Source organism: Lithobates pipiens, unplaced genomic scaffold, assembly GCF_037356315.1.
Source record: "Lithobates pipiens isolate NorthernLeopardFrog02 unplaced genomic scaffold, aLitPip1_a1.2 Scaffold_25, whole genome shotgun sequence".
NCBI classification, from domain to species: domain Eukaryota; kingdom Metazoa; phylum Chordata; class Amphibia; order Anura; family Ranidae; genus Lithobates; species Lithobates pipiens.
In genome coordinates this window covers 52158045-52170821 of record NW_027507787.1, presented here as the reverse complement: position 1 = coordinate 52170821, position 12777 = coordinate 52158045, and the positions used below count along the sequence as shown (strand labels likewise).

Genomic DNA, 12777 nt, shown 5'->3' with positions numbered 1-12777 from the left:
GATTGGATAGATTGATAGCAGCACAGTCATTGGCTCCTGCTGCTGTCAATCAAATCCCATGACGTGGGTGCCGGGGGTGGGGCCAAATCCGGCATTTGTGTCTGTGGACGCAAATGCTGGACTCGGGAGCATGCCCACAAGGTAACCCCCTGGGAGAGCACTTCTCCTAGGGGGTTATCTGATGTGCGGAGGAGCTGCGAGAGCCGCCAGGGGACCCCAGAAGAGGATGGTTGGGGGTCACTCTGGGCAAAACAAGCTACACAGTGGAGGTAAGTATGACATGTTTGTTATTTAAAAAAATAAAAATAAAAAAAAGACCCTTTACAAAACACTTTAAATGTATTTTGCATACAGCATGTACAGTATTAGCACCTACAATAAGTTTTGTCTTAGCATCCTATAATGCCCTGCACGGCAATGTGCAGACTGGGAGTAGCGGTACTGCAAACCAATCCAGATCCACTGCACTACACAGCGTTGTCAATCTAACACTGAAAGCTTGCTGACAGGAGAGAGTTAAGTGAGAGAGACGTGTTATGGCCCCTTTCACACTACCGTGACCTGAAAGTCACGATTTTGCCACGACTTTGCTGCCGCAAATTCTGGGAATGCCTGTGTAATCTTGAGGTCTATGGACCTCAAGTCGCTCAAAGTCAGACCAAAGTAGCACAGGGACTACTTAGAAGTTGGTGTGACTTGAAGTTGCACACATATGAGTGGTTATCATTGGGAATAATGGAGTACGACTTGTCTAAAGTCACAGGAAAAGTCACATAAGTGTGAAAGGAGCCTATATTGCCATAATTTGTTCACATAAATAATTACTTTATTTCCGCAGCACTGTTGTGTGGTCATATAATTTTTTCCCTGTTTTTTGGCATCTGCCGGGAAAGATCTTTGGGAGGGGCCTCTATTACTCTGCTGATGTATGCCCTCTACTGTGTGAGTCTGTCTGGCCAACCTTGATTGGTGTTGTGCCAGTCACATGAACAGTTTCAGAACAGCAATTCAAATTACAGGCATACCCCAGTTTTAAGTACACAATGGGGTTTATTTACTAAAGCTGAAAGTGCAAAATCAGGCTCACTTCTGCCTAAAAAACAATGAGCTTCTAACCTCGGCTTGTTCAATTAAGCGTTTTTAATAAAACCTGGAAGCTCATTGGTTTCTATGCAGAAGTGAGCCTGATTTTAGTAAATAAACCCCATTGTGTACTTAAAACTGGGGTATGCCTGTAAATCATAAGATATCAAATAACAGTTTTATAGCTTCCTATAGATCTTTATTGAACATCAAATGCTTATTTTTTATGAATTAATATGGTGCAGGTAGAGTCAAAGATGATTGATACTATCTTTTCAAATAGCATCTGCATCCAAGGCTCTTTTTTTTTTACTTTAGGCCCCTTTCACACATGCGGACATTATGTCCATATTTCATCCATCCATTTTGCGGATGAAATATGGACATACATGCATCCCTATGGGATAGCGGGTGTTTGCGGATGAACATCCGCAGACACCCGCTATTGTCCGCCTCCGCTACTGTCCGATTCTGCAGACGGAGGAAAATCCTATTTTTCTATCCGCCTGCAGAGCGGATCGGATGAACACGGACAGACGGTCCGTGCTCATCCGATCCCCCATAGAGGAGAGCGGAGCTCTGACAGGGCGGTCCCTGCACAGTGTGCGGAGACCGCCCTGTCCGCCGCCGGCTCAGCGGGGACAACGGAGCGATCCCCGCTGAGCGAGCGGATCATCACCGATCCGCCCCGTGTGAAAGGGGCCTTACAGGTAATAGCAATTACAGTAGATATATTTAATACTGATTTATATTAAACAAAGCTTTTTTGTGATTGTCTTAGTGAATTTAATCAATCAGCATACTATATCCCACCCGCATAGTGTTTAGCAATAGGACATGGAAGGGGAGGGAGGGAGGAGGAGTGTTATTTACCACTATATATACACCCACATGTGTGACTCTAGTCATGTGGGCTGTACAGATAAGGCAAAAGAGGAAATGAAGAGCTTAGAAGGGAAGTGAAATATGAGCATGCTCAGTAGAGGACACCAGCTGGTCTACACAATCTCTGGGAACACAGAGAAGATGGGAGGGACAGCTGAAGGCAGGATCAACCAGGTATATTTCACTCTACACAAAACAAATGCTTTAACAGTTTTGTGAATATGAACACTCTGCTGTCAGTCAAACTCCTGTGAGGAGAGAGTCAGGAAGCGGCTTACCGACACTGTGGGTGTCTATGGACACACACAGCCTGTATTGTGAATGCACCCAGACTGTAAACCACCATTGCACACGGCTCGCTAAGGAAGCACACAGAGGAAGGAGAAGCAGACAGCGCAAGTGAGCAACTGCCAAAGAGGAGGCAAGGGACTATCATTGCACAAAGCAGGTTAGTAAAACTTATTTTTTCATTTTAAGAAAAAAATAAAAATAACCTTGAATATCACTTTAACTTCTTGCATGGAGTTTTGGTTCCAAATAAATTGCAGGAATGTACACTCACTGGCCACTTTATTAGATAAACCTGTTCAATTTCTTGGTTACACAAACTATTAATCAGCCAATCACGTGGCAGCAACTTAATGCATTTAGACTTGCTGAAATGCAAACTGAGTATCAGAATGGGGAAGAAAGGGAATTTAAGTGACTTTGAACATGGCATGGTTGTTGTGCCAGGTGGGCTGGTCTGAGTATTTTAAAAACTGAGGAGAATGGGGAGACTGGTTCAAGATGATAGAAAGGTAACAGAAACTCAAATAACCACTTATTACAACCAAGATGTGTAGAATGCCATCTCTGAACACAACACATCAAACTTTGAAGCAGATGGGCTACAGCAGCAGAAGACCACACCAGGTGCTTCTTATGTCAGCTAAGAACAGGAGACTGAAGCTACAATTTGCACTAAAATTGGACACTAGAAGATTGGGAAAACGTTACCTTGTCTGATGAGTCTCAAATTCAGCTGCGACATTCAGATGGTAGGGTCAGAATTTGGCGTAAACAACATGAAAGCATGGATCCGTCCTGCCTTGTATCAACGGTTCTGGCTGGTGGTGTAATGGTGTGGGGTATTTTTCTTGGCACACTTTGGGCCCCTTAGTACTGACATTGTTTGAACACCACGGCCTACCAAAGTATTGTTGCTGACCATGTCCATCCCTTTATGACTACAGTGTACCCATCTTAGGATGGCTACTTCCAGCAGGATACTAAACCATGTCACAAAGATCAAATCATCTCAAACTGGTTTCTTGAACATGACAATGAGGTCACTCCAATGGCCTCCACAGTCACCAGATCTCAATCCAATAGAGCATCTTTGGGATGTGGTGAAACAGGAGATTCACATTATGGATGTGCAGCCGACAAATCTGCAGCAACTGCGTGATGCCATCATCTCAATATGGACCAAAATTTCTGAGGAATGTTTCCAACACCTTGTTGAATCCATGGCACGAAAGGATTAAGGAGGTTCTGAAGGAAAAGGGGGGTCCAACCCAGTACTACCTGGTACTAGCAAGATGTACTTAAAGCGGTTGTATACAGTTTTTTTTTAACTTTTACCTACAGGTAAGCCTATAAAAAAATGATCTCCTAAACCGTACAGGTTTAGGAGATATTCCCCTCGCAATGCGCCGCTGACTGCAGAGGTGCATGCGCCTAGGGGATTTTTGGCAGAAAGCCCGACTACGCCGGAAAGGAATCCCCCGCGCGCATGCGCTGGAGTGATGATAGCGCGGCTCCGGCCACTCACAGCGCCGGAGCCACGATACCCGGAAGACACGCCGAGGGAGCTGACATGTGGATCGTCTGAGATATCGGGGCTTCGTTATAAGGTAAGTATTTCATAATGAGCTAGTATACGGTGCATACTAGCTCATTATGCCTTTTCCCTGGCAGGTCAGGAAAAAATAAAAATTCAGCGGGTTTACTACCGCTTTAATAAAGTGGCCAGTGAGTGTATTTTACCTAAATGATGTACAACTACGTTCCCAAAATAATTATACCCTGATCCGCAGATGGAAATAAATATATTCTATATGACTTTAATGAATTTGCAGGTCAAGTAAAGCCTCATACACACTATCAGATTTTCTGATGATTTTTTCCTTCAGATTTACCAAAACCATATAATATGGGGTCAAACCTTAGGAGTTTCAATTTGTATTCAATCAGGCAGGCCCTTCTACTTCATGGTTTTGGTAAATCTGAAGGAAATAATCAGCAGACAATCTGATAGTGTGTATGGGGCTTAAATCAGAGTACGGCATCCCTGCTATGTTCCCAAAAATCAATGGCCAGCAAGAGAGCCTAAAATCTTAACACAACAATCTTATTGAATGTGAATGAACGTATTTCCAACCATTCCATCCACATGTTGTCTATTTTAATAAATCAGGAGAAGGCAGCTCTTCCTGCATCGCTAGAGATGGGTGGCCCAGCAAGCGAGCTTACAATCGCAGTGGATCTGGCCCTCTCAGTGATGTGTGATGTTGGCCACTGTAATCCTGACACACCACATTGCATCAGAGCTGTTATTACACATGTGAAAAAAAAAAAAAAAAAAAAAAATGACTGCAGCACCTAAATGTGTCTGAGCAAAGGCCTGTATGACGCTCGCTGCGTTTCACCATAAACATGGTTTCCAGATGAATGTACAACAAGGGATCAGGTGAACTATATACACATACAAACAAAAGATGACGGCTGCAACAGAACTTTCCTGAAATATGGCATTGTTTCTTGTAAACGGCAAGCCTGCACATCCCTCTTTCCATTCAGTCAATAAGAAAGGCAGTATTGCTGTTGTCATGCGGATGTAGAGAAAAAAAAGAAGGCAGAATAGATCATCAAAGCCTATGGAAGGCGAGGGAATAGGGCTGTGAAATGACAATTTGTTCTGTTAGGCTTAACGTCGCTATAAATAGACCTGAAAGTGGCGTTCTCTGCTACATTTTCATTAACCTAGAATGAATCAGCTCCATCACATCCTAAGCGCAGTGTGCCCTATATAGACCACCCCCCCTTTCCTTCCCCTCCCCTCCATGAATATCACCCCAGTCATGGAGCCTTCTCATGGATGCCCAGATACATCATCACCCCACACAGGGGACATACAGGATATACCCATCCCATGTCAAAGACATCCAATGTAGATAATTGCATGAATAAAAATAAAAATAAAAAAAATAAATAAAAATAATATTTTTTTTTTTTTTTTTGAAAGTCCTATGGAATCAATGGGGCAGACTAGGTAATTGCTCGGTGTACATGACAAGTGCATGTATACATGAAGAGAGCAGAGAAAAGGGGGTTCATCCACCATGTCATGTCGTCATTCCTCTGCAGGAGCAGACAGAGTAATAATGAGGGGAGTATTAGGAGTAGCTGGGGAGGGGGCAGTAATGTGAGTGTACCTGGTGTGTGTAGGTGAGGATAGGGCTTCTTCCTCCAGCTGTAGAGGACAATGGTCGGCTTGTTGTCCTGTAGTTGGGTGGTGAAGAGATGTCAGTAGCTCCTGTCTCCTCTGATCCCCAGCACAGCTCTGCTCTCTCTGCTCTCCTCTCTGCTGCTGCTGGTGACGGGGAAATGATAATACAGCCTGCAAATTTATTCCAGGAACAGCGCCGCCGCCTATTGGCTCAGAGAAATTTGGTGCCACACGATGCAGGCACGTCCATTGGCCGCCAGCAATCTGCTGACTGCGAGTCTGCTGCACTACAAGTGCGCTGTGTGTGAATGACAGGCAGAGCCCCGGGGGATTCACCGACCATTCACTCCCGGAGAAGAGGAGGAGGAGGAGGAGGAGGAGGAGGAGGAGACCTATAGTTACCTACGCAGCGCTCTCATCGCCTGATTCTACGTGTAGATGAACAGTCATACATACCGGTCTACGTGCTGAGACGTTACGTGGATGTGGTCGCTCTTGCTGACCCCTGGCTGCTATAATGTCTCCATAGACCCGACCAATCCCTCTCATCACCCGCCTCCTCCCTCCAGCCACCCTGCGCTCACCTCCTTATACATTCTAACATCGTTCTTACTGATCTAAATACAGCCCATTGTTTGTAATGGTCCTGTATACACACACATGTACAGAAACTTGCGTGTAGATCACTAAAGCCCCAGTGGTGGCTGGTGCTCAAAATTTTTGGGCGCAAACAAACTAAAAAATTCAGAAAAATATTGAAAAAAACCCCCATCAAATGCAGCCACTGTGCCCTTCAAATGCAGCCACTGTGCCCTTCAAATGCAGCCACTGTGCCCATAAAATGCCACCACTGTGCCCCTCAAATGCAGCCACTGTGCACATCAAATGCAGCCACTGTGCCCATCAAATGCCGCCACTGTGCACATCAAATGCAGCCACTGTGCCCATCAAATGCCGCCACTGTGCCCATCAAATGCCGCCACTGTGCCCATCAAATGCCGCCACTGTGCACATCAAATGCAGCCACTGTGCCCATCAAATGCCGCCACTGTGCCCATCAAATGCCGCCACTGTGCACATCAAATGCAGCCACTGTGCCCATCAAATGCAGCCACTGTGCACATCAAATGCAGCCACTGTGCCCATCAAATGCAGCCACTGTGCACATCAAATGCAGCCACTGTGCCCATCAAATGCAGCCACTGTGCACATCAAATGCAGCCACTGTGCACATCAAATGCCGCCACTGTGCCCATCAAATGCCGCCACTGTGCACATCAAATGCAGCCACTGTGCACATCAAATGCAGCCACTGTGCACATCAAATGCAGCCACTGTGCCCATCAAATGCAGCCACTGTGCACATCAAATGCAGCCACTGTGCCCATCAAATGCAGCCACTGTGCACATCAAATGCAGCCACTGTGCACATCAAATGCCGCCACTGTGCCCATCAAATGCCGCCACTGTGCACATCAAATGCAGCCACTGTGCACATCAAATGCAGCCACTGTGCACATCAAATGCAGCCACTGTGCCCATCAAATGCCGCCACTGTGCCCATCAAATGCCGCCACTGTGCACATCAAATGCAGCCACTGTGCCCATCAAATGCAGCCACTGTGCCCATCAAATGCAGCCACTGTGCACATCAAATGCAGCCACTGTGCCCATCAAATGCAGCCACTGTGCACATCAAATGCAGCCACTGTGCACATCAAATGCCGCCACTGTGCCCATCAAATGCAGCCACTGTGCACATCAAATGCAGCCACTGTGCACATCAAATGCAGCCACTGTGCCCGCCAAATGCAGCCACAGTGCCCATCATATGCAGCCGTGTGTGCCCCATCAAATGCAGCCACTTGTACTCCATCAGATGCAGCCACTTGTGCCCATCAAATGTAGCCACTTGTGCCCATCAGATGCAGCCACTTGTGCCCATCAAATGCCGCCACTGTGCCCATCATATGCAGCCACTTGTGCCCATCAGATGCAGCCACTTGTGCCCATCAGATGCAGCTACTTGTGCCCATCAGATGCAGCCACTTGTGCCCGTCAAATGCAGCCACTGTGCCTGTCAAATGCAGCCACTGGGAAGTGGATAACAACAACATCAATAATAATAATAACAGCAACAACAGAGATTCACTGAGAATCATTACTTCAGTAAATCAGTTAAGAACACAATCAGCTATTTGCAAATTGTTCCTGTAAACAGCGTTCCTCTCAGTGAAGTCCAGGCTAGCTCTGATAACAGCAGTGAACAGCTGAAGGGATCCTGGACCCAGGGCTAAAGAGCCACTCCACTGGAACCTCAGAGAATTACCCCCCTTTTCTCCACCATCAATTTATGAGAATTATCCCCTATTCACCACCAGCTATTGACCTTACCCCAGAGTATTACCCCATTAACAACCAGAAGTTCACCTAAACTCAGAGTATTTCCCTCTATAAACCACCAGCAATTCACCTTACCTTAGAGCATTACCCCCTATTCACCACATCTCAGAAAATTACCCCCTATTCACCACCAGCAATTCACCTTATCTCAGAAAATGACACCCTATTCACAACCAGTGATTCACATTACATCTCCTTCACCACCAGCAGTTCACCTTACCTCAGAGTATTACCACTCCTACACTACCAGCAGCTTCCTATACCCTCAAAGTATTACACCTCTTTCACAACCAGAAGGTCCTCTTATTTAGAGAGCGCCCCCTCCCCAGCAATTCACCTTACCTCAGAATGGTACCCCCTTTTCACAGCCAGCAATTCACCTTACCTCAGAGTATTACCCCCTTTTTACAGCCAGCAATTTACCTTACCTCAGAGTATTACCCCCTATTCACCACCTGAAATCCACCTTACCTGAGAATATTACCTCCTATTCACAACCAGCAATTCACCTTACCTCAGCGTATTACCCCTCCTTCACGACCAGAAGATTCTCTTATTTTAGAGAGCGCCCCCTTCCGCTTTACTACCAGCAATTCCTTATACCTCAGTGTATTACCACACTTTCACTTCCAGCAGCTTCCTTTACTTCAGTGTATTACCCCATCTACACTGCTAACAGTTTTTCTTACCTCAGTGAATTACCCTACCTTTACCACCTGCAATTCCCCTTACTTCAGAGTATTTCCCCTATTTACAACCAGCAATTCGCCTTACCTCATAGTATTGCCCCTATTTACAACCAGAAATTCACCTTACCTCAGAGTATTGCCCCTGTTCTGCCGTATAGTGTCCGGCCATCAAATAGTGTCCGCCCCGTACTGCGCATGCGCAGTACGGAGCAGACGAAGCTTCGGAAAATCTCCGAAGCTGAACGGCGCCTGAGCCGTGAGTGGAGGTGGTAGCCCCAGCATCCAAGCGGACATAGGGTTGTGAATATTAGAGGGCCCCTGGTGGGCGAGCTTCGCTCGCCATGCTTCGGGCTCGGCCTCGCTGCACTAGGCTCTTTTTTATTCCTACTCTATGTCAACTTGGATAGTAGGGATAGAACCTGGACTCACGGCGCAGGCGCCGTTCATCCTCGGCAATTTTCGGAATCTGTGTTGCTGTGTACTGCGCATGCTACTACTACTGCGGATAGTGTCTGCATGCGCAGTACGCAGCGGACACTATCGGATGGAGGACGTTATATGACAAGACAACCCTATTTACAACCAGCAATTCACCTTACCTCAGAGTATTGCCCCTATTTACAACCAGAAATTCACCTTACCTCAGAGTATTGCCCTTATTTACAACCAGCAATTAACCATACCTCAGACACCGGGCAGGGGTAGTAAACCGCGGCTCTCCAGCTGTTTTGAAACTACAAGTCCCATGAGACATTGCAAGATCCTAACAATCACAGGCATGACTCCTAGAGGCAGAAGCATGATGGGATTTGTAGTTTCAAAAAAACAGGAGAGTCAGGGTTCACTACCCCTGCCTCAGAGTATCAACCATCCTTCACCACCAGCAGATCTTCTTACTTTAGAGTATTACCCCTCCTTTACTTCAAGAAGTTTGCCTTAGAGCCGGTTCACACAGCGGGCGATGCGAGGCGACACGACTCGCCTCGCCTCGCTCTCGCAAGTCGCCCCCGTTCTGTACAATGGAACCGTTCTGAGAGGAGCGACTCGAGTCGCTCCGACTCAGAAAAAAGGTTCCTGTACTACTTTTGGGCGACCTCGGGGCGACTTGCATTGACTTCTATACAGAAGTCATCTGCAAGTTGCCGCTGAGGTCGCGGCAGGTCGCGGCGAGGCAAGTCGGAGTCGCCTCGCCTCGCCTGCAGTGTAAACCGGCCCTTACTCCATTACATTACCTCTTCCTACACTGGCAGCAGCTGTTCGTAACTCAGTATTACCCGTCGCCATCAGTATTACCCGTCGCCATCAGAACCAGCAATTCCCTTTTCCTCAGTGTGTTACCTCTCCTTTACTACCAACAGATTCCCTTACCTCAGTGTGCCACTCCATCACTACCTTCTGTTCTCCTTGGAGTTTAACACCTTCTACCTACCAGCAGCTCCCCTTATAGGATTGTAACAGAAAAAGGGGGGGAAAAGCCTATTTATAGGCCCCTCCTTTCCTCATGGGATCTGAGGCAGCAATAATTGTCTTAAATATATCCCAATAGTTTTGAAAGTGGGATAAATGCATAGGCTAGCATAAGTTATTCAATAAAATTATATCATTTTTATTTTTAGGATAGGTCAGTTAAAAATCAGTTAACCTGCCAATGAATGCATGCGTACTGCAAAATACCCTATAAATAGGGGCTACTGGTTATGGACCATTGACAGTTGCCAGAAGAAAGTGAAGAGGACAGCTCACCACCCTCCTCTCCCTTGTCGCAGCTTTTTTATGTGGTTCAGATCTTTGTCTTTGGGATAAATTTGTTTTGATTACTCAGAAGAGAGAATATTATTAAGCCTGAGCCGTAGTGGCTGGGTTTATTTATTTATTTATCTATATTTTTAAGTGATATGATAAAATTATTTGTAAATATTTTCGAAAATGTATTAAACCAATAAAAACAGCCGCGGCCAAAATATTTATCCAATAAAATATTTTATTTCAAATGAATTGCTTGTCTGGATTTGAATTTATTATATATACAATGTAAAATGCCTGCTGCCTTCTATCCCATGTCACCCATCTGCTTAGGATGAGCCATGCGTACCACTTCATTTAATGGCTGATATTCTTTTGTCCTGTGCCATGGCACACCCCCTTTGGCTCCAACTCGGCAGCCGCAGCAGTTGGTTTGCTAGAGTGAGTCCTTGTGCTCCCACTTAATGCGTAAGACCCCTTTCACATATGTGGAATGTTCGTTTCATCAGTTTAGTCCCTTTTTTTTCAAAGAAAAAAATGGATGAAGTCTGCATAAGTTTGTCATGAGTTTTGCATCCATTTTTACATTAGTTTTTTTTACATCTGCCAGCTAGTATCCTTGAAGGGTAAGTTCACCTTTACAGAAAAATCTGTAAGGTGAACTTACACAGGAACCACCCCCCGCCCCCTGTCCCGCTGACCTGCATGGCGGCGATCGCCTGCTCTGAGCCCCGGTATAACTGCCTCGCGGCTCCAGGGCTTAGAAATCCCCGGAGCTTAATCTCCTAAATATATCCTGTCAGGAGGTACGTTTAGGAACATTCTAATTGGTCGGCACCATCACATGGGTGGCACAGACCAATCAGAAGCCACGTAGCCCACCCTCTCAGTGGGAAAGAGAAAGAAGAAAGTAAGCTGAGAGGATTTTTAAGCACGGAAGCCGTGAGGCGGCTATACCGTGGCTCAGAACAGGGTGATTGCCACTATGCAGATTAGCAGGACTGGGGGGGGGGGGCGAGGTGGGGGTCCCATGTAAGTTCACCTTATAGATTTTTCTGTAAAGGTGAACTTACACTTTAACCACTTGAGTCCTGGAGCCATTTTTTCGGCCAAAAATGGACTTTATACCCGTTTACATATGTTTTTGATCCATTCCAAAAAATGGATGTTGACGGAAATGCATGTAATCAGATGTAAATGGATGTAATTTAACCACTTGCTTACTGGGCACTTAAACACCATTCTGCCCAGACCAATTTTCAGCTTTCGGTGCTCTCACACTTTGAATGACAATTACTCAGTCATGCAACACTGTACCCAAATTAATTTTGTGTCCTTTTTTTCCCACAAATAGAGCTTTCTTTTGGTGGTATTTGATCACCTCTGGGGTTTTTATTTTTTGCGCTATAAATGAAAAAAGACCGAAAATTTTGAAAAAAAACGCATATTTCTTTGTTTCTGTGACAGAATTATGCAAATTATTAATTTTTCTTCATAAATTTTGGCCACAATTTATACTGCTACATATCTTTGGTAAAAATAACCCAAATTAGTGGATATTATTTGGTCTTTGTGAAAGTTAGAGAGTCTACAAGCTGTGGTGCGAATCGCACAAAATTGATCACATCTGATGTACTAGTGGACTATCTCGCTTCTTGTGACCCGAACAAGTCAGGAAAGTACAAATACCCCCCAAATGACCCCTTTTTGGAAAGTAGACATTCCAAGGTATTTAGTAAGAGGCATAGTGAGCTTTTTGATGTTGTCATTTTTTTCCCACAATTCTTTGCAAAATTAAGATTTTTCATTATTTTTTTTTTCTCCACAAAATTGTCATTGTAATAGGTTATTTCTCTCACGTGGCATGTGTATACCACAAATGACACCCCCCAAAAAATTCTGCTACTCCTCCTGAGTATTACAATACCACATGTGTGGGACTTTTTCACAGCCTGGCCACATAGAGAGGCCCAACATGCAGGTAGCGCCATCATGTGTTCTAGGAACATAAATTACACATCTAACTTGTTGACTATTTATTACACTTTTGAAGCACCAGGACAATGACACGTGACACTGATGACAGATGGCACTGATACGTGGCAATGATGACACTTATACGTGGCACTGATGACAGGTGGCACTGATGACAGATGGCACTGATGACAGATGGCACTAATATGTGGCACTGATGACACGTGGCACTTATACGTGGCACTGATGACACGTGGCACTTATACATGGCACTGAAGACACGTGGCACTAATACGTGCCACCGATGACAGATGGCACTAATACGTGGCACTAATACGTGCCACCGATGACAGATGCCACTAATACATGGCACCGATGACGCGTGACACTGATGACAGATGGCACTGATAAGTGGCATTGATGACACGTGACACTGACAACAGATGGCACGTGACACTGACAGGTGGCACTGGTGACAAATGGCACTGATACGTGGCACTGATGACA

The 12777-nt window shown here is 45.5% G+C and overlaps 1 protein-coding gene across 2 annotated transcripts in view; it reads right to left on the bottom strand.

Annotated features, from left to right (window-relative positions):
• SCD (stearoyl-CoA desaturase) overlaps window positions 1–12777 on the bottom strand; it is an 84923-nt gene that overhangs the window by 54821 nt on the left and 17325 nt on the right. Inside the window, exon 1 of one of the 2 annotated variants that reach the window (XM_077454437.1) lies at window positions 5448–5696. The exons of the other annotated variant lie outside the window; for it this stretch is intronic. The gene's annotated coding sequence lies outside the window, so the exon portion shown is untranslated. Of the gene's footprint in view, window positions 1–5447; window positions 5697–12777 lie in introns of those variants that run through there. 2 annotated transcript variants of the gene reach the window in all.